We start from the raw sequence: 22078 nt of genomic DNA, 5'->3' as shown, positions 1-22078 counted from the left end.
GCCACTATGGGATTGAAGTGGCAATGGGGCAGGCTCGGTCTAGTGAGGAGGGGACTGAGAGTGTGGCTAGCCAGGAGGGGCCTGGTGGACACGAACAGGCAGGAAGGTAAGATGTCAAGTACCAGAAGAGCTAATATGTGGCCAAAGAGGCTAGGCAGGTCCTGGTGATGTGCTAGAAAGAAGATCCCATGTTAGGAAGTCAACTCAGAAACAGGAGACATGAGGTATGAGTGGTCTAGGCAGAGTCTAGAAGGTCAAAGTTTGCAGAAGCTGCATGAACAAGCAGGGTGACACCAAACCCAAGATGTAATCTTAGGGCAAAGGGGATTATCCCATTTTACACGGCTTTCTGGGTTGGACAGCCTTAGGTCCCAAACTACTAATGACATTCAGAAGAAAGTCTGTGTTTAAAAACACAGACCTCGGGCGCCTGGGTGGCTCAGTTGGTTAAGCGACTGCCTTCGGCTCGGGTCATGGTCCTGGAGTCCCGGAATCAAGTCCCGCATCGGGCTCCCTGCTCGGCAGGGAGTCTGCTTCTCCCTCTGACCCCCCCCCCTCATGTGGTCTCTCTCATTCTTTCTCAAATAAATAAATAAAATCTTAAAAAAAAAAAAATAAGACCTCAGGGGCGCTGGGGTGGCTCAGCTGGTTGAGCATCTGACTCTTGATCTCAGCTCAGGTCTTGATCTCAGGGTGGTGAGTTCAAGCCCCATGTTGGGCTCCATCCTGGGTGCAGAGCCTGCTTAACGCAGACCTGAGGGGAACTGCACATTCATACAGATTGAGTCCTTTGATGGATGCTGAGTACGAGATGCTGGATATTAGACTCTGCTACTAGACTTCCCTTAATATTTAGTTCCACACACTACTGATTATAAGATGCTGGTACTTGTACATCTCAGCAGGATAACCTTGAGCCGGAAGCCGGTCCTTCCTTCACAACGAGGCCATGTATCTAGTTCCGTATCAAAGTGAAAAGCCATCTTCTTACCAATCTCCCAAGCAAGAAAATCTCCCTTGTACGTCACTGGAAGTTCCACGTGCCTTTTCCCAATTCCCATTTGACTAGACAGAAAGTACATAGTAGGGAGAGGAAAAATGACAGAAAGAGGAAGGTCATTTAAGTTGTGCTGATTCAATCATTCTTAATAGCCAGTGATAATAATAGATCATTTAAAACTAATAAATCAAGTGTTATAGAATAAGTGTAGTTAAAAATGTAAAGATAAATACTAAAAGGAGCAGGAGGAGGGAAGAAGTGTTAATAAACTAATTTTACCAGTTCTCATAGTAAGGAGTCATTCGTCCTGTCTAAAGAAATAGAGGAGGGGCACCTGGGTGGCTCAGTTGGTTAAGCGTCTGCCTTCGGCTCAGGTCATGATCTCAGGGTCCTGGGATCGAGCCCCATGCCGGGCTCCCTGCTCAGTGGGGAGTCTGCTTCTCCCTCTGCCCCTGATCACGCTTCTTTCTCACTCTCTCTCTTTCTCTCAAATAAATAAAATCTTAAAAAAAAAAGGAAATAGAGGATTACATGTAAGATATGAATTTATGTTTTTAAAGGTATCAACTAGAACAAAAATACAAATGGGTATTTCCTTATACTTTATTAGGAAAAACACCCATATACACTATAGTCACACCCATACAAGAAAATAGAGTCCCTGGAAGGAAAGATTTAAAAAATCATAAAAAAACAAAACCAAAACCCCCAGAAAACATGATACAAAATGTGATGCAGAATTAAGACCAAATGTTTATGTGCATGGGTTAGCTTCACTGTGACAGACACTGTTACCTACCCTACAGCTACCCCCCTGCTTTTGTTTGGGGGGTAAACCCACCCCTTGGGATAAGTCACTAGCAGCCAAGCCTTTTGTCGGCCTCCCTTACACCTAAGAGGAGCCAGGCCTGTGATCTGTTTGCATGGCAAGTGGATTTGAGGGGACACCACTGCAGGGCGGCTGGGAAATAACATGTTTTCCCCTGATGAGAGGAGCCCCAGGAGGACAGAGGCTTTTATGCTGTTTTCTGCCTTTGAATGTAGCTGAGAGGCTGGGAGCCACGGGAACCATTTTGAGTTCATGAATCCACCAGCATAGGCCTGGCAGAGCAGAAGCAAGGAGTCTGCGTGCGGAGGCCACGGTTGAGCCGTTGAGTGCATGCCGGCTGCCAAGCTGCCGAGTGACTCGTATCTTTACTTCCAAAGTTCCTTTCTTTCTGCGGGCCTAGCATGCGCAGAGGTCTCGGTTAATCTTGCTTAGCAGAATATTCCTCTGCAAAGCTGTTAGCCAGTTGCCTTTTGCAGACCACTTAGATCCTTCACTTGGAACAGAGAATAGTTGATTTTGTACTAAAAATCTTCCTAGCAGAGACTCCTCCTGGTGTCGGAGTATATAAATGGCTTTCAGCTTGTGGGATGGAATTCCAGAACACTGGAAATGGCAGTGCAATCACAGAAAAAGACTCAGGAAGGAGCTTCTTGAGGTCACACAAAGGTTACGTAAACTGCTCCAGGCAGCCCTGAATTCTTTATTCTTATGAGTGTTTAAGCTCCCATAGTCACGGGGTGTTAGTACTGCTTGGGGCCTCTCACCGATTTCTTACTGACTTCTATTGAACTCATAATCTCTCTAACAGACTTTCTCTCCTTCCCCCAGGTCCCTCTGCCCTCCCTGACCCTCGCAGTCATTGACTTCCTAATCAGTCTCGCAATTATCCTGACGCCTAGTTCCCAAAATCTCTGCAGCCTCTTCCCTCCTGGCTCCCTGGCAGTCTTACCCTTCCTCCTTTCTAAAATAAACTCATTCCTCCTGCTCCCACCCATCCTACACCACCCTGGAGGACTTCCCTTCTTTCTCTTGTGTTTCCCACCTCCTTGGTTCCTTCTGCGTTTAGCTGCAACGGGTCCTTGGATAGTCCCTCGTCACTCCCACCATGCTGTTTCTCCCCGGGGCCTCCCTGATCTCCTGAATCCTCCTTGCCTTCCTCTGTCCATAGTCTCAACCCACTGCATATTTGGCAATCTGGTTTCCTTCCCCACAGCTGCACTGAAACTGTTCTCTTAAAGGTCAACAATGACCTCTTTTTAGCTAAATCCCCATTATTCTTTTCTGGTTTCTCAATCTCTTGACCTCTTGGTGCATTTAAAAAAAAAAAAAAAAAAAAGATTTCTCCTACCTCAAATGCTCTCTTCTTGGCTTCCATCCTGCTAGCTTGCTGTTCTTTCTCTTTGTGCAGCTTCTCCCCCTCATGCCCTCCCCCTGCTGGATACTCCCATTCCTCAGCCCCCGAGGCCCCCAGGCTCTCTTTGCTCTTTCACTCCAAAATCCCAAAATCCCATCTTTCCTACAGCTGTTACCTCTGTGCCGGAAAGGCCTGGGCCCCTTGCTCACTTAGGCATGTGCCCCTCGCTGCTTACCATGCAGAAACTCTTGGCTAGCTCACTCGAACCATAATTTGAAGGTATCTGTCTTACCAAACTCACTCCTCCTTCCCATTGTCCTGCCTTTGGTCATGGCATGGCTATTTTCTTCATCTCCGTATTAGTTTTATAGGGTTTCTGTAGCAAAACCCCACAGAAACGAGAGAGATTGAAGGTGGCTTAATCAAAAGAAATTTACTTCCTTACAGTTCTGGGGGCTGGAAGTCCAAGATCAAGGTGCTGGCAGGTTTGGTTTCTCCTGAGGCCTCTCCATGGTGTGCAGACTGGCCACCTTCTTACGTGTCCACACACAATGCTGGTGTCTCTGCCTCCTCTTAGAAGGACACCAGTCACACTGGATTAGAGCGACCCCAGTGACCTCATTAGACCTTAATTATGCCTTTAAGGGCCTTAACTCCAAATGCGGGCATAATCTGGAGTACTGGATTTGGAGGGCTTTAACACAGACCTGGGGAAGGGGGTGGGTAATTCCATCCACTACAGTCCCCCAGGCCAAAAAACTCTACTGTCCTCTGTTTTTACCTCTGTCATCTTCTACCCAGATGCTGGGTCTTCTGGACTTTCCCTAGTAAATGCTAAATCCATGTCTTTACCACCTGTCCCAGTGCCATCGTCAGGTCGAAATCTAGTATAAATTTCCCTGCCCAGTCCTTGTAAAGCCATCTATAATCTGATCCACCTCATCTTTGCTTTTAGCATTTTTAAAAAAAGGTTTATTTATTTATTCTGGAGAGAGAGAGCACACGAGCAGGGGGAGGGGCAGAGGGAGAGGGAGAGACCGAGAATCTCAAGCAGACTCCCCGCTGAGTGCGGAACCTGACCTTAGGCTCTATGGCTCGGTCTCACACCCCCGAGATCATGACCTGAGCCAAAATCAAGGGTCAGACACTTAACTGTCTGAGCCACCCAGGTGCCCCTCTTTTGGCATTTTTATCAAAGCCATTCATGTACATAAAAAATAGAAATGATAATATTAAAAAAAACCAGAAAACAAAAACAGTCCTGCCTTAACCCTAGGCCCATTGCCCAGATGTAGGCTTCAATGTAGTTTCCTTGATCTAGAATATGCTTGAGGAAATTACTTTCCACCAGATCTCTTTTTTCTTTTTTTTTTTTTTAAAGATTTTATTTATTTATTTGAGACCAAGAGAATGAGAGGGAGGAGGGTCAGAGGGAGAAGCAGACTCCCCACCGAGCAGGGAGCCCGATGCGGGACTCGATCCAGGGACTCCAGGATCAGGACCTGAGCTGAAGGCAGTCGCTTAACCAACTGAGCCACCCAGGCACCCTGGATCTCTTTTTTCTTGCCTTGCTGGTTACTCCATAATTCTAAATAATAATATTATACAAGTATTTTTAAGTTGCATGTATTTATTAATTTATCAATTTAGACATTCTGCTCTTTATGAAAGATAAGAATTAGGCTCAGAAACACTGCCCCCATATCATCTCGCCTCATTCTGCCTTCCAGTTTTTGATAGTTATAAATTATTTTTAGTCCTGAGCTTTTTTCTTGCCATCCGACATTTGAGAGTATTTCTTAATTCCTTACAAAGTAAAATGAGATTACTAGGGCTCTTGTTCTTCCGTTTCTCTTTCTCCTTCCACTTTTCAACTTTTTTTTGTTTAAGAATTTTTGGGGGGGCACCTGGGTGGTTCAGTTGATTCGGCATTTGACTCTTGATCTCAGTTTGGGTCTTGATCTTGGGGTCATGAGTTCAGGCCCTGTATTGGGCTCCATGCCGGGCATGGAGCCTACCTAAAAAAAAAAAAAAAAAAGAATGTTTTTTAAATGATGGTAATTTTATAATTTATTAATTATTATTATCATTATTATTATTTTTAAAGTAAACTGTATGCCAACATGGGGCTCAAACTCACGGCCCTGAGATCAAGAGTCACACACTCCACCAACAATTTCTGTCAGGTAGATCTTTAGCTTCACATTGTCAAAGATCATCACATTTACAGTCTGTGTGTGAGAGTATTTAAGAGCTTTATGTTTATGGGTTTATTCTGAAAATATTATGTCAATACATAGGCCTCATGTTATTATGACTACATAAATATTGTTCACGGTGGAGCCAAATATTGTGCCAGGAGTAGACTTTTCCCCCTAAGATCCGTTGTTAACCATCCCTGGACTGTTCAAAACAATATGCTCTTAACATCTGTACAAACACATCCTCTTTTCTTTCATTCTACCAGTTGCTCAAAAATCTTGCCACATTTTAGTTTGCTTCACATTTGGACATTTTGCTTTTAGTGTTTCTAATTTTTTTTTTCCTTATTAAGAGGTATTTTTGTTTCCTAGTGACAACAGACCAGGTGGTTTAACACAACAGAAGTTTATTCTCCTACAGTTCTGGAAACTGGAAGCCTGAAATCACAGCGTCAGCAAGGCTATGCTGTCTCTGGGCTCTGGGAGAATCCTTCCTTCTTTCTAGCTTCTGGTGGCTCCGGCAGTCCTGGCTTTCCTTGTCTTGCAGCTTCAATACCCCAGTCTCTGCCTCCCTCTTCACATGGCTTCCTTCCCTGTGACTCTGTGTGTGTCCTTTCCTCCTCATAGAAAGACTACCCTAAATCCAGGATGCCTTCACCTCCAGATCCTTAACTAGTTATATCTGCAAAGACCCCATGCCCAAATAATGTCACATTTTGAGGTTCCATGTGGACATGAATTTAAGGGGGGGGGTACTGTTCAACTCACGACCAAGGGGAAAATATGATTTTCTCACTATATTATTAATATTTGGGGGTTCCTGGGTGGCTCAGTCAGTTGGGCATCTGACTCTTGGTTTCGGTTCAGGTGATGATTTCATGGGTAGTGGGATCAGCCCCGCATTGGGCTCCGTGCTCAGTGAGGCGTCCGCTTGAGGTTTTCTCCCTCTGCCCCTCCCCCCACTCATGCATATTTGTTCTCTCTCTAAAGTAAATAAATATTTTTTAAAAATACACAGTAGCCAAAATATGGGACGAGCCCAGGTGTCCATTTACTGATGAGTGGATAAAGAAGATGTATTATATATATATGTACACATATACATACAATGGAATATTACTCAGCCACCAAAAAGAATGAAATCCTGCCATTTGCAATGACATGGATGGAGCTAGAGAGTATTATGCTGAGTGAAATAAGTCAGAGAAAGACAAATACCATATGATTTCACTCATATGTGGAATTTAAGAAACAAAACAGATGAACCCAGGGGAAGGGAAGGAAAAATAAAATAACATAAAAACAGAGATGGAGGCAAACCATAAGAGACTCTTAATCACAGGAAACAAACTTAGGGTTGCTGTAGGGGAGGGGCTTGGGGTAACTGGGTGATGGGCATTAAGGAGGGAATGTGATGGAATGAGCACTGGGTGTTATATGCAACTGATGAATCACTAAATTCTACCCCTGAAACTAATAATACACTATACGTTAATTAATTTGAATTTATATAAAATCTATAGATAGATAGATAATTTTCTCCACTGTAATTTAAAGAACGAGAGAATTATGATCCACAATGAATCCAGGAGCTCAAACAGTGTCATCACTGCCTTGTTTCTTCTTTTCCGTGCTTGCATTTGTTTCCTTCTAGGCCAGCTTCATGCTCAAGCAAGCTTACCTCATGTGCTGGCAAAGATAGGTTTCAGCATCTCTCCAGGCTCATGTCTTCTTCACAGACTGTGATCCTAGCAAAACTAAAACTACTTTACTGACAGTTCCAGTAAAATCCCCAAGGAAGTCTCTTAATGGACCTTGCTTGGCTCATGTTTGAACAATCCCTGTGGCCCAGGGCATGAAGTGAGCTTATTGGCCAAACCTGGGTCACCTGCCCACCCCTAAGGTTGAGAGGTAGGATGACCCTACCCCATGGATGAGGAAGAGATGGTGTCCTAAGTGATTCTGGGTAGGCAAAAAACTCATGATTTCTTGCAAAGCCTAAAATAGCTTTATCAATAGTTTGATTGACAGTTCATCTGTACATAAAATTCTAGGTTTATAATTTTCTTCCAAAATGTTGAAAGTAATATTTCATTGTTTTCTTTTATCCCTACGTCATGAAAAAATTGAAAGTACAGAAAAATTGAAAGAATTTTATATTGAACACCCATCTATCACTTAGATTCTATGATTAACATTATGTTTGCTTTATTAAAATCCATTTATCCATCCCTCTGTTCATCTATTGATCCATCTTATTTTCTCAGAATTTCAAAATAAGTCGCAGACGACCCTGCCCTTGACTCCCAGACCCGTCAGCATGCATATCATTACCTAGAATTTGATATTTGTTTACGATTTTTTTCATTTGAGCTAAAATTTCTAGACTGCAAAATGCCAAAATTTGAAGTGTACCATTCAGTGAGTTTTGACAATGCAACCCAGACCCATATCAAGATACAGAACATTGCACCTTCCTTCCTGTCCCTTCCCAGTAAATCCCTGCACCAGAGGTAACCATTGTTCTGATTTGTTTGCATCATGGATTCACTATCTCTGTTTAGGACATTATGTAGATGGACTCATACAGTAGTCACACTTTTGTGTAAGGATTCTTTCCATCATGTTTTTGATACTCATCCGTGTTGTGGTCTCTATCCATTCCATTGTATGAATGTACCACCATTTATCCATTTTTCTACTGATGGATGCACGGGGACTGTTTCCAGTTTCCAGCTTTTGTGAATAAAGCTGCTACACACATTCTTTTTTTTTTTTTTTTTTTAAGATTTTATTTATTTATTTGAGACAGAGAGAATGAAAGACAGAGAGCATGAGAGGGAGGAGGGTGAGAGGGAGAAGCAGACTCCCCGCCGAGCAGGGAGCCCGATGCGGGACTTGATCCCGGGACTCCAGGATCATGACCTGGGCCGAAGGCAGTCGCTTAACCGACTGAGCCACCCAGGCGCCCTGCTACACACATTCTTGCACACATCTTTTGGTAGGCATAGTTTCCATTTTTCTTGGACAGATTGCTAGGGGTGGAGTTGTGAAGTCATAGAGTAGTTTCATTTTATGAGGACCTTCAGATCTTCTGCCAAAATGGTCTTCCTGTTTTATAGCCCTGCCAACAAAGTATGAGAGTTCCAGTAGCTCCACAGCCCTTGCCAACATTTGTTGTCAGTCTTCCCAATTTCAGCCATATTGGTGACTATATAATGGTATTTCATTTTGGTTTTAGTTTTTCATTCCTAATTTCTAATGATTTTGAGCAGTTTTTCATGTGTGATTTGTGAATTTTCCTTTAGATAGTATCTAGTTAAATCTTTCACTCATTTAAAAACATGGATGATCTGGGGCACCTGGATGGCCCCACAGTCTGCTAGGGATTCTTTCCCCCTTCCTCTCCCTCTCTCTCTGCTCTTCCCCCAATCACATGTACTCTCTAAATAAATAAATAAAATCTTTAAAAATAAATAAAAAATAAAAACATGGATTATCTTTTTTGAATTGTAGGGGTCTTTTTTTTTTTCCTTTCTTGCAGCGTTCTTTATATATTACGGATTTTAGAACTTTGTCAAGTATGTTTTGGAAATATTTTTTTCTCAATCTGTGATTTGACTACTCATTTTCTTAACAATATCTTTTGATGAACAGAAGTTTTAAAATTGATGAATTTATCAATTCTTCCATTTACAGCTTTTGCTTTCAGTGTCCTTCCTACCCCCAAGTCATGAAGATATATATTCTCCTGTGTTTTTTCCCATCTTTTTGTTGTAGTTATTATGTTTAGTCAGGAACTCATCTCAGTTTACATGTATGGTTTGAGGTAGGGCTCAGGATTCTTCTTTTTCCTCTATATGGATATCCAGTTGTTTTAATACATTTTAAAAAATTTTTTAGTGTTTTCTGATGTCTAATAATTGCAGATAGCCTGTTTATTCCTTTGAAGGTGACCAATTTCTTCCCTCTTTCAGTGCTCTCTGGATCTTCTTTTTTTCCTTAGTACATCTAATATTATCCTGCTAATCTCTCAGTATCCTCTTTCAATCTTAGCTTTGGTAGATTTTCTTCAGTGATTTCTATAATAACTTCTATCCTTGCATTTTCTCTGGGCTCTCTTTCTGGAACACGTATTGGTTGTGTTGTGGACCTGTTACAGACCTCCAGTTCTTTTATATTTTCTCTTTACTTTTTGTCTTTCTCTTTTTCTCTCATGTCATATTTCTACCTTTGTAGAAAAAATTAAAGTTTGGCAAGCATATTTTTAATTTCCAAGTACTCTTTCTTGTTCTCTAATTGTTCCTTATTTATGGCATCTTGTTTTTACTTTAGGTATTTATTGTATCTAGAATACCTCCAAAAATATTAACTAGAGGTGTGGAAAATTATTTTTCTGTTACCCAAATTGGTCCTTGTGAGGTCAACCTTTACTTTTGCTTCTTCTGGTTTTGTTTGTTTGTTTGGTTTTGGTTCTTTTTATGTAACTGATTTCCCTCCCGTGCCCAGTGATGGGGGGGGGGTGTTTTTTATATTTAAAAAAGAGAAAATAAGCTGATTTTTTTTAGATGTGTTTCCTGTACTATTGCATATGGAGCTGTTTTCCTGCTCGCGAATTACCCAGAAAGCAGAAGAGGCTGCAGGGAGTTCTGTGTTCATGAGCAGAGCTTGCTACACAGGGAGGCTTCCTGTTACAATGAAAAAATGGGGAGCCAGAGAGGGGAGGGCTTTGCTGGGCTGCTACCACTCACCCCCGCTAGCATCGGTCCATCGGTATTATATACAAGCTATTGTCTGCTGATTGCTCTTTTCTCATTTCTCATAGCTGTTATGGCTTTATTCATTTAAAAAAATGATTTACTCTTCTTTTTAATTGTGTATTGGAAGTAGGGGGGAGACAAGTGGCTGCCGTTTGGAACGAAAGCTTCATTCTATCTTTACTAAATTATTTCCTGCTCTTTCTAAATGGGCATCTTTCATTGGATTTGGGTTGATATCTTTACTCTCTCATGGATATGCCAGACTCGCATCCACCTTCAGTGCCCTCGGTTATTGTGTTCCTTTTTTCAGAAACTTCCTTCTTCTCTTCCCTTTTCTCCCACCTTAACCTAGTGAAATTCTTCCCAACTTTTGAAGTGAACTTGAGCGTATTCCTGCATGAATCCCATCTATTTAATTCATCTTTCATTGGCCTCCCTTTTATCTTATACTATTATTCAACTCAATGCCTATTGTTCACAATTCAGCTCTTAATTATATAGTCCAGTATTGCTCACTCTTATTTCAAATGTTCATTATTATGTTGGTAACTATTAAAAAGTCTTTGGGGACCAGAATTTATTTTTCTCTGTCTTTCAAAACACATAGCACAGTATGCATATATAATAGATATTCAATAAGTATTTGTAATTGGTTAACTTCCCTGCTATTTGCAAGAAAGAAAGTAGATAATAGCTTATATTTTTTTCTGCTGGAAACAGTAAAACACTTATCTTTTAATTGAAAGCTGAATTAGGGATGCTCCATTTCAGGCAAAGGAAATGCTGATTTTTCTTCACTAAGGAAAAAAATGTAAGTTATAAAGTGTAAATGTCTGCTGAAAGCCAGGGCAATACAGATCCGCCAGAGTTGAAGCAATTGAGGTGAGAGTGGCTTGGGAAAAGCAAAGTAGCAAAATGTGATTTGAAAATAGACTTTATAGGGATGCCTCATTGGCTCAGTCAGTTAATCATCTGCCTTCGGCTCAGGTCATGATCCCAGGAAGCCTGCTTCTCCCTCTGCCTCTGCCTCTGCCGCTCCCCCTACTTGTGCTCTCTCTCTCTGCCAAATAAATAAAATCTTCAGTTAAAAGGAAAGAGGTCTAGTGGTGGAACAAGAACAAGTAGTAAGAAATAATATGCTTCTGGGGACACCTGGGTGGTAGAGTCAGTTGAGACTCCAGCTCTTGATTTTGGCTCAGGTTGTGATCTCAGGGTTGTGGGATCAAGCCCCATTCTGGGCTCCGTGCTCAGCACTGAGTGTGCTTGGGTTTCTCTCTCCCTCTGCCCCTCCCCCAAGCTGTGAACTCAATCTCTCTCTCAAAAAATAAATCTTTAAAAAAAAGAAAGAGGGACGCCTGGGTGGATCAGTCGGTTAAGTGGCTGCCTTCGGCTCAGGTCATGATCCCAGGGTCCTGGGATTGAGTCCCACATCGCACTCCTTGCTCGGCAGGGAGCCTGCTTCTCCCTCTGCTTGCCTCTCCCCCTGCTCGTGTTCTGTCTCTCTCTCTGACAAATAAATGGATAAAATCTTTAAAAAAATAAAAAAAATAAAGAAAATATGGTTCTGGTGGTAATCACTGCTGTTCACCAAATAGATCTGCTTCCCTCTCCTCTGGGCACATGGAACGGTCATACTGCTGGGATCCAGTGAAGTTAAGGGTAGCCACGTGACTTGCTTTGACCAAAGAAATGAGAGTAGGAGTGATGTCATTTCAGGTGGTCGCTTTCAAAGTCCGTGAGGGATTTGCCATATTCCTGTTTTCTGTTTCAGTGGTTGTGGAAGCATGTGGTATTCCATAATTCTAATTCTGAATTCCTCAAAGTCCATAATGAACAGTCTCCCTGCAGACCTGTTTTGGAAATAGTGTGAGTGATAAACCTTTGTGGTTTAAGCCACGGAGCATAAATTATTGCTGCTCAGGGTCAGCAAACTCCCTCCAATGGGCCAACTGCCTGTTTTGATGAGATTTGATTGGAACCCAGACATGCAAATTTGCTTATGTCTTGTTTATGCTGCCACTGAACTGACTAATTACAACAGAGACCATACAGCCTGCCAGCTGAAAATAGTTACTATTGCTCTTTAAGAAAAAGTGTGTTGACTTCTGGCCTAGTCTATCCTAACTATGATAGAACTGGAGGTCTTTGATAAGTTCCCTCGCATGTTTTGTACACAACACGAAAGATATTTATAGTAGTCAGCCTCCAAGATGGCACCAGTGATCCCCAACTCTGAACACAAGGGTATTCATGTGCACTTCCTTCCCACCCCGATAGAGCTGACTTGTGGAAGCAATGTGGGAGTCATGGAGGGTGACTTCCAAGCCTGGGTCATAAAGGATAGTGTGGCTTTCATCTCTCTCTCTCTGAGATCACTCACTCTGGGACAAGCCACTACCATGCTCTGAGGGCACTCAAGAAGTCCTACGGAGAAGCCCACGTGGTGAGAAACCGAGCCTCCTGCCAAGAGTTCGAGAAGTAGAAAATAAAAAACAGAGAGAGAGAAAGGGAGTGGGGAAAGAAAAAAGGTTAAAAAATAAAGAAAATCCATGGTACAGTATGAGTATTCACATGCATATTCCTTGGATTCTCAACCACATTCCAATTTTGGGGACAATGCTGGTAACCTGGCCAAATCTCATTTTCCAAGCCTCTGTCTTGCTTTAGGCCTTCACTAAACAAATAGCCCACTGTCAGCCTGCAAATGAGTACTGACCTGCCTAGTTTGGGCCCACATGAAATTAGGCTCAGATTAGAGGAGAAATTAAGAAACTTCCTACTCCCCCACCCCCACCCCAGCAAAGGTCTCAAAACATAGTTTCTTTTTCCTTTTTATATCATTTTTGTTTAGTAACCTTGTGACTCCGTTGTGGATGGGAAGGCTGTATATGCTAGAGTCTATGCCGTGAATAAGCTCTGTTGGACTGTGCAATTTTTCTTAGCCCACATTATCATAGTTACCTTAGGTGATAAACCTGTATGGTTGAAATTTGGAGACCAGGTCCCTGGTGCTGCTGGTTCTAGGATCAAATTGTAGAGTATCGGAGATAGTTCTTCAGGCCTGCATAGTTTAAGCATAAACTTGTCCTGTATCGTGCTTATTAATCTTTGTATCATAAATATGACCAAAAGTCAAGACCATGTCTCATAAACCTAATAGCACTAATGAAGGAACAAAATATTTGAGAATTCCTGAAAAATCTAGCATGGTCATAAGTATGAGGGGAGATGTTGAGAAAACCAGATTTTTTCTAAGACGAGAAGGTGTGTGCAGACAACGTATATTTTAAAGGTAAATTATCTGGTTCCTTTTAGAAGAGTGAAGAACAATTGTTAAACACGTCATTGGCTTTCTTACTATCCTATATGTAGGCTATGTAAGCATATGCTTGAGTAATCATTTCCTGACTTGGAATGAACCCAGAAGAGGTGGCTTGCCTAGAGGTCAGGAGGTTAGACTTGGAGCCTTCTGGATCCAGGGAGCGAGCTAGCACAGAACCTTCATAAAGTGTTCTCTTACTAAAAATGTAACCTGTGGTGGTGCCTGCTTTCCAACTAAGAAGATGTTACACGATGTATCTAATGGTGCCATTTAAACCCTCCAAGGGGAGATTAAGCAGATATTTTTATTTTATTTTATTATTTTTAAAGATTTTATTTATTTATTTGACAGAGACACAGCGAGAGAGGGAACACAAGCAGGGGGAGTGGGAGAGGGAGAAGCAGGCTCCCCGCGGAGCAGGGAGCCCGATGCGGGGCTCGATCCCAGAGCCTGAGATCATGACCTGAGCCGAAGGCAGACGCTTAACGACTGAGCCACCCAGGCGCCCCTAAGCAGATATTTTTAATCAAGGTGCCATCCTCCTCACTCCACAAATCCCACTGTTAGAAGCAGCCTAACTCAAAGAAGCCATTTCTAACGTGATTGGGTAAGGTTTTTCCATTGTTAACGAAGCTAAATTTTAACTGAGTTCTATCTGACTTTTATCTGAATTTCATCAGAACATTGCGGTCATGGCTTTTTAAAAATGTATTCCCTTTGATTATCCTTCCAATTTTAAAGCCCTTCCAAATTGTAGAGAAAATTGAGCTAGAAGTGTTTTCTTCCTCCAGGGCACATTGCTGATATTTCTTGACTCATCTCACTGAGACGTGACACAGACCCTCAGAACACAGTGTTATAGGAGTTGTTCAGTTGTGACCAAGAATCTCCAATTCTGTTTCTTAGTAGCTGAAATGGGAAACTTCGTTTTTTACCTCGACATCTGCTCCTGTTTTCATGATTCATGATTATAGTGGTGCAAAAACTTTTCAGTGGTTTCTTAGATAAGACACCACAAGAATAAGCAACAACAAAAGAAAAAATAGATAAATTGGACTTCATCAAACCTTAAAACTTTTGTGTTCCAAAGAACAGCACCAAGAAAGTGAAAACACAACCCACAGAATGGGAGAAGATACTTGAAATCATATATCTGATAAGGACTTATATGTAGAATAATGAACTCTTGCACCTCAATAATAAAAAGACAACCCAACTAAAAAAAATGGACAAAATCTCTGAATAAAGGAAACGACAGATGTTGGCGAGGATGTGGAGAAAGGGGAACCCTCCTACGCTGTTGGTGGGAATGCAAGCTGGTGCAGCCACTCTGGAAAACAGTATGGAGGTTCCTCAAAAAGTTGAAAATAGAGCTACCCTATGACCCAGCAATTGCACTACTGGGTATTTATCCCAAAGATACAAATGTAGGGATCCAAAGGGGGTATGTGCACCCCAATGTTTATAGCAGCAATGCCCTCAATAGCCAAACTGTGGAAAGAGCGAAGATGTCCATCAACAGATGAATGGATAAAGAAGACGTGGTATATATATACAATGGAATATTGTTCAGCCATCAAAAAATGAAATCTTGGGGTGCCTGGGTGGCTCAGTCGTTAAGCGTCTGCCTTCGGCTCAGGTCATGATCCCAGGGTCCTGGGATCAAGCCCCATGTCGGGCTCCCTGCTCGGTGGGAAGCCTGCTTCTCCCTCTCCCACTCCCCCTGCTTGTGTTCCCTCTCTCTCACTGTCTCTCTCTCTGTCAAATAAATAAATAAAATTAAAAAAAAGAAAAGAAATCTTGCCATTTGCAATGACGTGGATGGAACTAGAGGGTATTATGCTAAGCGAAATAAGTCAGTCAGACAAAGACAATTATCATATGATCTCACTGATAGGTGGAATTTAAGAAACAAAACAGAGGATCATAGGGGAAAAGAGGAAAAAATAAAATAAGATGAAACCAGAGAGGGAGACAAACCATAAGCGACTCTTAATCATAGGAAACAAACTGAGGGTTGCTGGAGGGGTGGTGGGTGGGGGGATGGGGAAACTGGATGATAGACATTAAGGAGGGCACGTGATGTAATGAGCACTGGGTGTTATATAAGACTGATGAATCACTGACCTCTACCTCTGAAACCAATAATGCATTATATGTTAATTAATTGGATTTAAATTTAAAAAATAAATTTAAAAAAGAAGAAATTTCTCCAAGGAAAACAGAAAAATGGCCAAAAGCACATGAATGGATGCTTCACAGCCTTAAAATTTAGGGAAAGGCAAATCAAAACCACCATCAAATACCACTTCACATACACTAGGATAGCTAGAATCAAAAAGAGGGATAATAACAAGGATGTGGAGAAATTGGAGTCCCCATCCACTGCTGATAGGAATGTAAAATGGTGCCATCACTTTGGAAAACAGTCTGGCAGTTTCTCAAATGGTTAAAGATAGAGTTAACATTTGCCCCAGTAATTTCACTGCTAGGTCAATTCATTTCTCTCTGTAGAGAATTGGAAACATATGTCTCTACAAAACCTTTAATCAAATGCTCATAGCAATATTATTCTTCATAGCCAAAAAGGAGGAAAAAAAAAAAACCCCTTAAATATCCATCAGCTGGTGAGTGGATAAACGAAAGATGATTAATCTGAAGAATATGAAAGCACTAATTGGAAAAGATATATGCACCCCTATGTTCATGGCAGCATTGTTTACAATAGCCAAGTTAGGGAAGCAGCCCCAAGTGTCCATCCATAGATGAACGGATAAAGAAGAGGTGGTGTTTGGGGCGCCTGGCTGGCTCAGTCAGTTGAGCTTCTGCCTTTGGCTCAGGTCATGATCCTGGGGTCCTGGGATCGAGCCCCACAACGGGCTCCCTGCTCAGCAGGGGTCTGCTTCTCCCTCTGCCCCTCCCCCTACTTGTGTTCTCTCTCTGTCTCTTTCTCTCTCTCAAATAAATTTTTTAAAAAAGAAGATGTGGTATATAAATACAATAGAATACAATTCGGCCTTAATAAAAAGGGAGGTAATCTACCATTGCAGCGACATGGATGGACCTTGGGGTATATGTTAAGTGAAGTAAGTCAGTTGGAAAAAGACAAATTCTGTATGATTTCACTTATAAGTGGAGTCTAAACAGTAAAACAAACGAACCAACAAGAGGAAAACAAACTCATAGATACAGAGAACAGAGCGGTGGTTGCCAGAAGGGAAGGGGGTTGGGGGCTGGGCGAAATGGGTAAAGGGGCTCAGCTGTATGGTGATGGGTAGTGACTAGACTTTTGGGGGTGGTCACTTTGTAGTGTACACAAATATCGAATTATAATGTTGTATACCTGAAACTTACATATGTTTACCTCAATAAAAAAATATGAAATATTCAGTGGACTATTACTCGGCATTAAAAAGGAATTAAGTACTGAAACATACTACAGCACAACATGAATGAACCATTATGCTGAGAAGCCAGTCACAAAAGAACACACATTGTGTGCTTCCATTTATATGAAATGTAAGAGAAGGCGAATCTACAGAGACAGAACATAGGCTAATGGTTGCCTAAGACTGAGGGAGAGAAAGAGGAGTACCTGCTAATGGGTACAGGGTTCCTTGTCTGGGTGATGAAAATGTCCTAAAATTGCGGTGATGATTGGACAACTCTGAAAATACTAAAAACCATCGAATTGTACACTTTAGGTAAATTTTATGGAATGTAGCTGTTATTAAAAGAACTCTCCTATGGGGATGACATGGGTACAAGTCAGGGCCAGATCAACAAGCATGAACCAGGGGCCTGTTGTCATGGGGGAGGTGGTGGTGCGTGGTGGTGACCGGGGGCCGAGTCTCGGCATTGGCTCTGGAGTTGGTCGGGGGCAGGGGCAGACTTGGGGCTTGAGCAACTTCTTCCAGAGAGGAGGTCCCGCGTAGCTGCTGTTGCGACCCAAGATCTTGATTCACATCCATAGATCGGAATATTGGTGTACCAGCCATCCTCAGACACCTCACTGAGGACTGATGGGGAACCTGAGGCTTGGGGGGGTTACGAAGCTTGTCCAGAGTCACACAGGGTGTAAAGGGCACAGCCAAGACTCAGAGCCAGCTTGTAAAAAGTAAAATGAAGAAACTATGGCAAAGTTTTAGGAGAAAGAAAGACATTCAGGTTCCAGAGGCCAGTCGTCCACACCAGTGGCAGACAGCAGATGAAGGAGGGGTTCGTACTGGACAATGTCGCTTCCCAGTGAAGGACCGTGGCCTCGCAGAAGTTGACGAGTCAAGAGAAATGCGCATCGGTGAAGATGCTGTTGAAAGATTGAAAGCTGAAAGGCAGTTCTCCCAAGGCTTCTTTGGAAAAACTGGAAAGAAAGCAGGGAAGGCAGTCCTGTGGGCATCAGCAAGTGGACTCAGAGTTGTGGATGAAAAAACGAAGGACCTCACAGTTGAGCAGACAACAGAAACAGTTTCTTCCTGTGCCCCACAGAGGACCTTTGATAGAGCCGTCTCTGACATAAGTCGTGACGGCACCACTGGGCGCTGGATCTGTCATTGCTTCCTGGCCGTCAAGGACACGGGTGAAGGACTGAGCCACGCAGTCGGCTCTGCTTTTGCGGCCTGTTTAGGACAGAAGCAGACGCAGGAGAAGGAATACAGAGTGACTGCTACTTTTGATGCCAGTGATGAGGGAAGGGTCATTCCGTGTCACAGCCACCACCGAGCAAACAGTAAGAGAGGAGAGTCTGAAACAAATCCAAGATGCCAAGAAGTGCCAGGAGTGGGAGGGGAAGCAGAGAGTATCAGCTCCCCGCGCTCACAGACCCCTGGTGCCTTCAGCACACCCTCCCAGGGCCCCCAGAGGTCCTCCCATCTGCCCTGAGGACCAAGCCAGTGACAGGGGTAGCTTCGCAATCTCCTGACATTCACGATGATGACACTGACTCAGCCTTCCGTGGTCCTGCTGCTAAGCCAGACCTCACTGCTCTTGCACCAACAGCAGTGCCTGTGCGGAAACCAACCCTTGTGCCCAGGCCCCCAACACTGCGAACAAGACAACGGCAGCCCCACATTCGGGGACGGAGTGCGGTCGGTCTACTGGCGCTGCATCTCCGGGTCTCTCCCGGGCTGGTCGCAGAAGCACTCCCGCCAAGGCTGACCGCCGGTTACAAGAGGGGTCCGAGAGCCCTCAGCTGTCCTTCTGCAGCCAGTTGTCCAGCCTCCTCCACTCACTGCTATTACCCTACCAGTGTGGCCTTTCCCAGGAAATGCATTGCTCACCTCTCAGTCGGTGCCAGTGGGCGTGGTCCCACCCCTGCAGCCAGCCTCTGTCCCTGCCCTGTCCTATCCTGTGGCCACCAGGATGCCCTGCCCAGCCCCGCATGTGCCTGTGGTGGGCATCACTCCCTCCCAGACCGTATCCAACGTGTTCGGCGCCGCAGGCCACCCTCAGGCCGCCCACCCCCCTCCGTCTCCCAGGCTGGTCAAGCGGCCGACATTCCCTCAGCCTGAGACGGGCAGGCTGCTTCCAGTCCCTTCCTGAAGCCACTGCTCAGCACCTCAGTGGTTCTAGTACATCTAGTGTTAGATGATGGCAGGTTGGCCTCAGGAGATAAGCACGCAGAGGGGCCTGCAGGTACCTGCCCCATGGATCCTTTGGAAGCCCAGTGGGCAGCATTAGAAAGCCCAGTCCCGGCAGTGTACTAACCCCTCTCCCACCAACCCTTTCTCCAGTGACTTACAAAAGACGTTTGAAATTGAGCTTTAAGCAGTCTCTGTGGCCTCTGTATTTTGTCTGTACTTAGGCAAGGGCAGGGGCAGAGGCCAAAGGAGCAAAGGGAACTTTGTGTTTCCAATCAGTATACTTTTCACTAGTTCCAAAGGTCCCAAGGAGCATGTCCAGGCAGAGTCCTGTGGGAGGTGATTTTGAGAAAAATGGGGAAAAAAAGCATTCCTAGAGAAGAGTTGTCTTGCAGTTAGGCTAAAGAAGTCAAGGAAATGTTGCCCTCTGTTCCCCTCTGACTCCCATAGCCCCTTACAAATCTCTGACAATGGAGAGGCAGAAGTATCTGAACAAGAATCTGTATTCAAAGCGTATTTACTGGAATATAAAACAGTGTGGGAAGCAAAATGATTTCCCTTGTTTTTAAGCCATTCACCTGCCATCCTCAGTGCTGGCCTGTCTTAGAGATCAAGACCATGGTGGCCTGTGCTTGGGCTGGGGACAAGAGGTAGGCTATGCAGAATTCCCAGGAGGGCACATCAGCAGCTGCCTAGCAGAGCTACATTTCAGGGGTAAAGTTGAGCTTCCACTTTAAGGAAGAATAAATATTATAAATATTTATCAAAAAAGCCAAAATCTTTATTGTTTTTCCTGGTTTAAGTCCAAATCTTTGTGTTTATGCATTAAGAATATTTTAAATGGTTCTCAATATTAAAAAGTTGTAGGAGTTGTAAGTAACCTTGCCGAAGGTGAAAGGGTTAGCCGTAAGGAATTGTACACAAGATTGATTTATCAGTGATGCCTACTGAAGTCGGGGGAAAGGCTGGGGCTTGCAGATGGGATCCCTAGCTTATTTGGTACCATTCATTCTACGTAGCACATTGCAGCAACAAATCATGCATATGAGCAACAGAGCCACTGGGTTGGAGTTTTAAAGAAAATCCGGGGCGCCTGACTGGCGAAGTTGGTTGAGCGGCGCCTCTTGGGTCTCTGCTCAGGTTGTGATCTCCTGGTGGTGAGATCGAGCACTGTGAGGGGCTCCACGCTCAGCGTGCGGAGTCTGCTTGAGATTCTCTCTCCCTCTGCTCCTCCCACTCATGCACTCTCTCTCTAAAATAAATAAATCTTAAAAAAAAAAAGAAAGAAAATCAAAGAGCAGTATTGTCCTGGTTTTAAAACCTGTGAAATTCTAATGTCGTTATTTAACAAAATCAATCTAAATACACTCTACAGAGAATATGTATTTTCTTTTATGTACAGCTGCAGTTTCCTTCTGTTAATCCTCTACTTTGTTTTGACACTAAGGTGACAATGACGATCATAGCCATAGACTGGAGCGCAGATTACTGTTGGTTTGTCATGTGAGTCTTGGTAGGTTTTGTTTTGCCCTTTAGGTTTGTCCCCGCAAGTTTTTGTGGGGATGGAGATTCTAGTTTTATTAGCTGTGTGTGTGTCCATCCCCCGACTTGTGAAGAACAGAACATCCTCGTGCCAGTTGCAGCCACTGGACCTCTGGTAACAACTAGAGACCCCATCTCATCTTTACTTTTGAACGTTGGTCTTACAAGCAAACGTAAGTTATATATATTTATACTGATGAGAATTTGTAATCTGCTGTAACAAAAACAAATATTGGTGGTAGGAAAAAAAAGACAAGAACCAGTGTCAACTTTTTAAATACCTTTTTTTGGTAACCCAAATGTTACAAACTACCCTAAATCTTCAGTTGTGATCATCTCCAATTATCGTTAGTGCGCGATTGCGAAAATCGATCAGGGAAGCACTAGCAAAATGTTACCTTCATCTTTTCAAGGTTAGCAATAATTTGGAAACCGCGGGAATTTCATCCTTCAGTTTTGGACAAGAATTGATATGGAAGGGTGGCTCCCGAGTGGAAAAAAAAGGTTACTGCAGGTAATCTGCGTTGGTTTTCCCAAGTGAAGGGCGGTAATTTGAGGACGCACCGCACATCTCACCACGGTGAGCAGTTGGTTCATGAAGGAGCACAGCTTCGCTTCCGGCAAGTATTGACCTTCGCTGCTCTGACACGGAACCGCGTCGTCAGCACATCAGCGGTCCTGCGAGCCAAGGACGTGGGATTCAGCGAGCAGCAAACGTGCAGCAGTACCCTCCTCCCATCTCGCTGAGGGGTGGACCCACCGGGGGTCGGCCCCGAGGTCCTGGCGGGGCCCGACAGCACCCGACTCCGGACGCGGGGACGAGGTCGCGGGGCGGCCACGCTCGCCCCCGCGGCGTCTTTGACCTTCCCCGGAGCCGGCGGCCCGCCGCCCGTGCCGGCGCGCGTGGCGAGGTGGGGACGGAGCCGCGTGGGGCCGGCGCAAGAGTCTCCCCGCAGCGGCGCGCTGCTGACCCTGCAGGCACGGAGGCCCCAGTGCGCCTGTGGCTGCAAGACCCTGCGGTCGGTTAGAATTCAAGCGCAGGGAGGCGACCCGGCGCTCTCCCCGGCCTTCCAACACACACTTCCCTCGCCCTCCGTCGCCCCGCTCGCCCCGCCCCCGCCCCGCTCGCCCCGCCCCCGCCCCGCTCGCCCCGCCCCCGCCTTCGCCTCCGCTCCGCCCCCCGGCTCGGGCCAGACCTATCGGAGGGGCTGGCCCAGACCCCGGAAGAGCGACTCCATCCGGGTGCTTTGTCCGGGAGCGAGGAGGGCGTGGCCTTATGACGACGGCGGGGGGAGGGGCGAGGAGCCAACTCAGGAGCTGGGACTTCCTGACGGAGGGGGCGGCGGGGGTACGGGTTGCCCCTTGCCCCGCCCCGTGGGAGCTCCATACTGCTCGAGAGGGGCGTCTCTAGCCGCGAACTCCCCTCTGAGGCGGGAATATCAGCTAAGAAGTCTAAATTCAAAGACTCCCCCTTCTCAGAGCTTCCTCACGGCC

At 44.4% G+C, this 22078-nt stretch overlaps 1 long non-coding RNA gene and 1 pseudogene across 1 annotated transcript in view; both read left to right on the top strand.

The window, feature by feature from the left end:
* The window catches only part of LOC117997477, a 38066-nt gene extending 23338 nt beyond the window's left edge, over positions 1-14728 (top strand). The window contains exon 3 of the long non-coding RNA XR_004675826.1: positions 14258-14728. This is a non-coding gene — a long non-coding RNA (uncharacterized LOC117997477). The remainder of the gene's footprint in view (positions 1-14257) is intronic.
* Positions 14729-17572: 2844 nt separating this feature from the next.
* LOC117997475 lies at positions 17573-19339 on the top strand (annotated as a pseudogene).
* Positions 19340-22078: the final 2739 nt, after the last annotated feature.

The sequence above is a fragment of the Mirounga leonina genome, unplaced genomic scaffold, assembly GCF_011800145.1.
Source record: "Mirounga leonina isolate KUSES-001 unplaced genomic scaffold, KU_Mleo_1.0 Mir_366, whole genome shotgun sequence".
Lineage (NCBI taxonomy): Eukaryota > Metazoa > Chordata > Mammalia > Carnivora > Phocidae > Mirounga > Mirounga leonina.
Note: the sequence above shows the minus strand (reverse complement) of the source record. Positions and strands in the feature narration are given on the sequence as shown.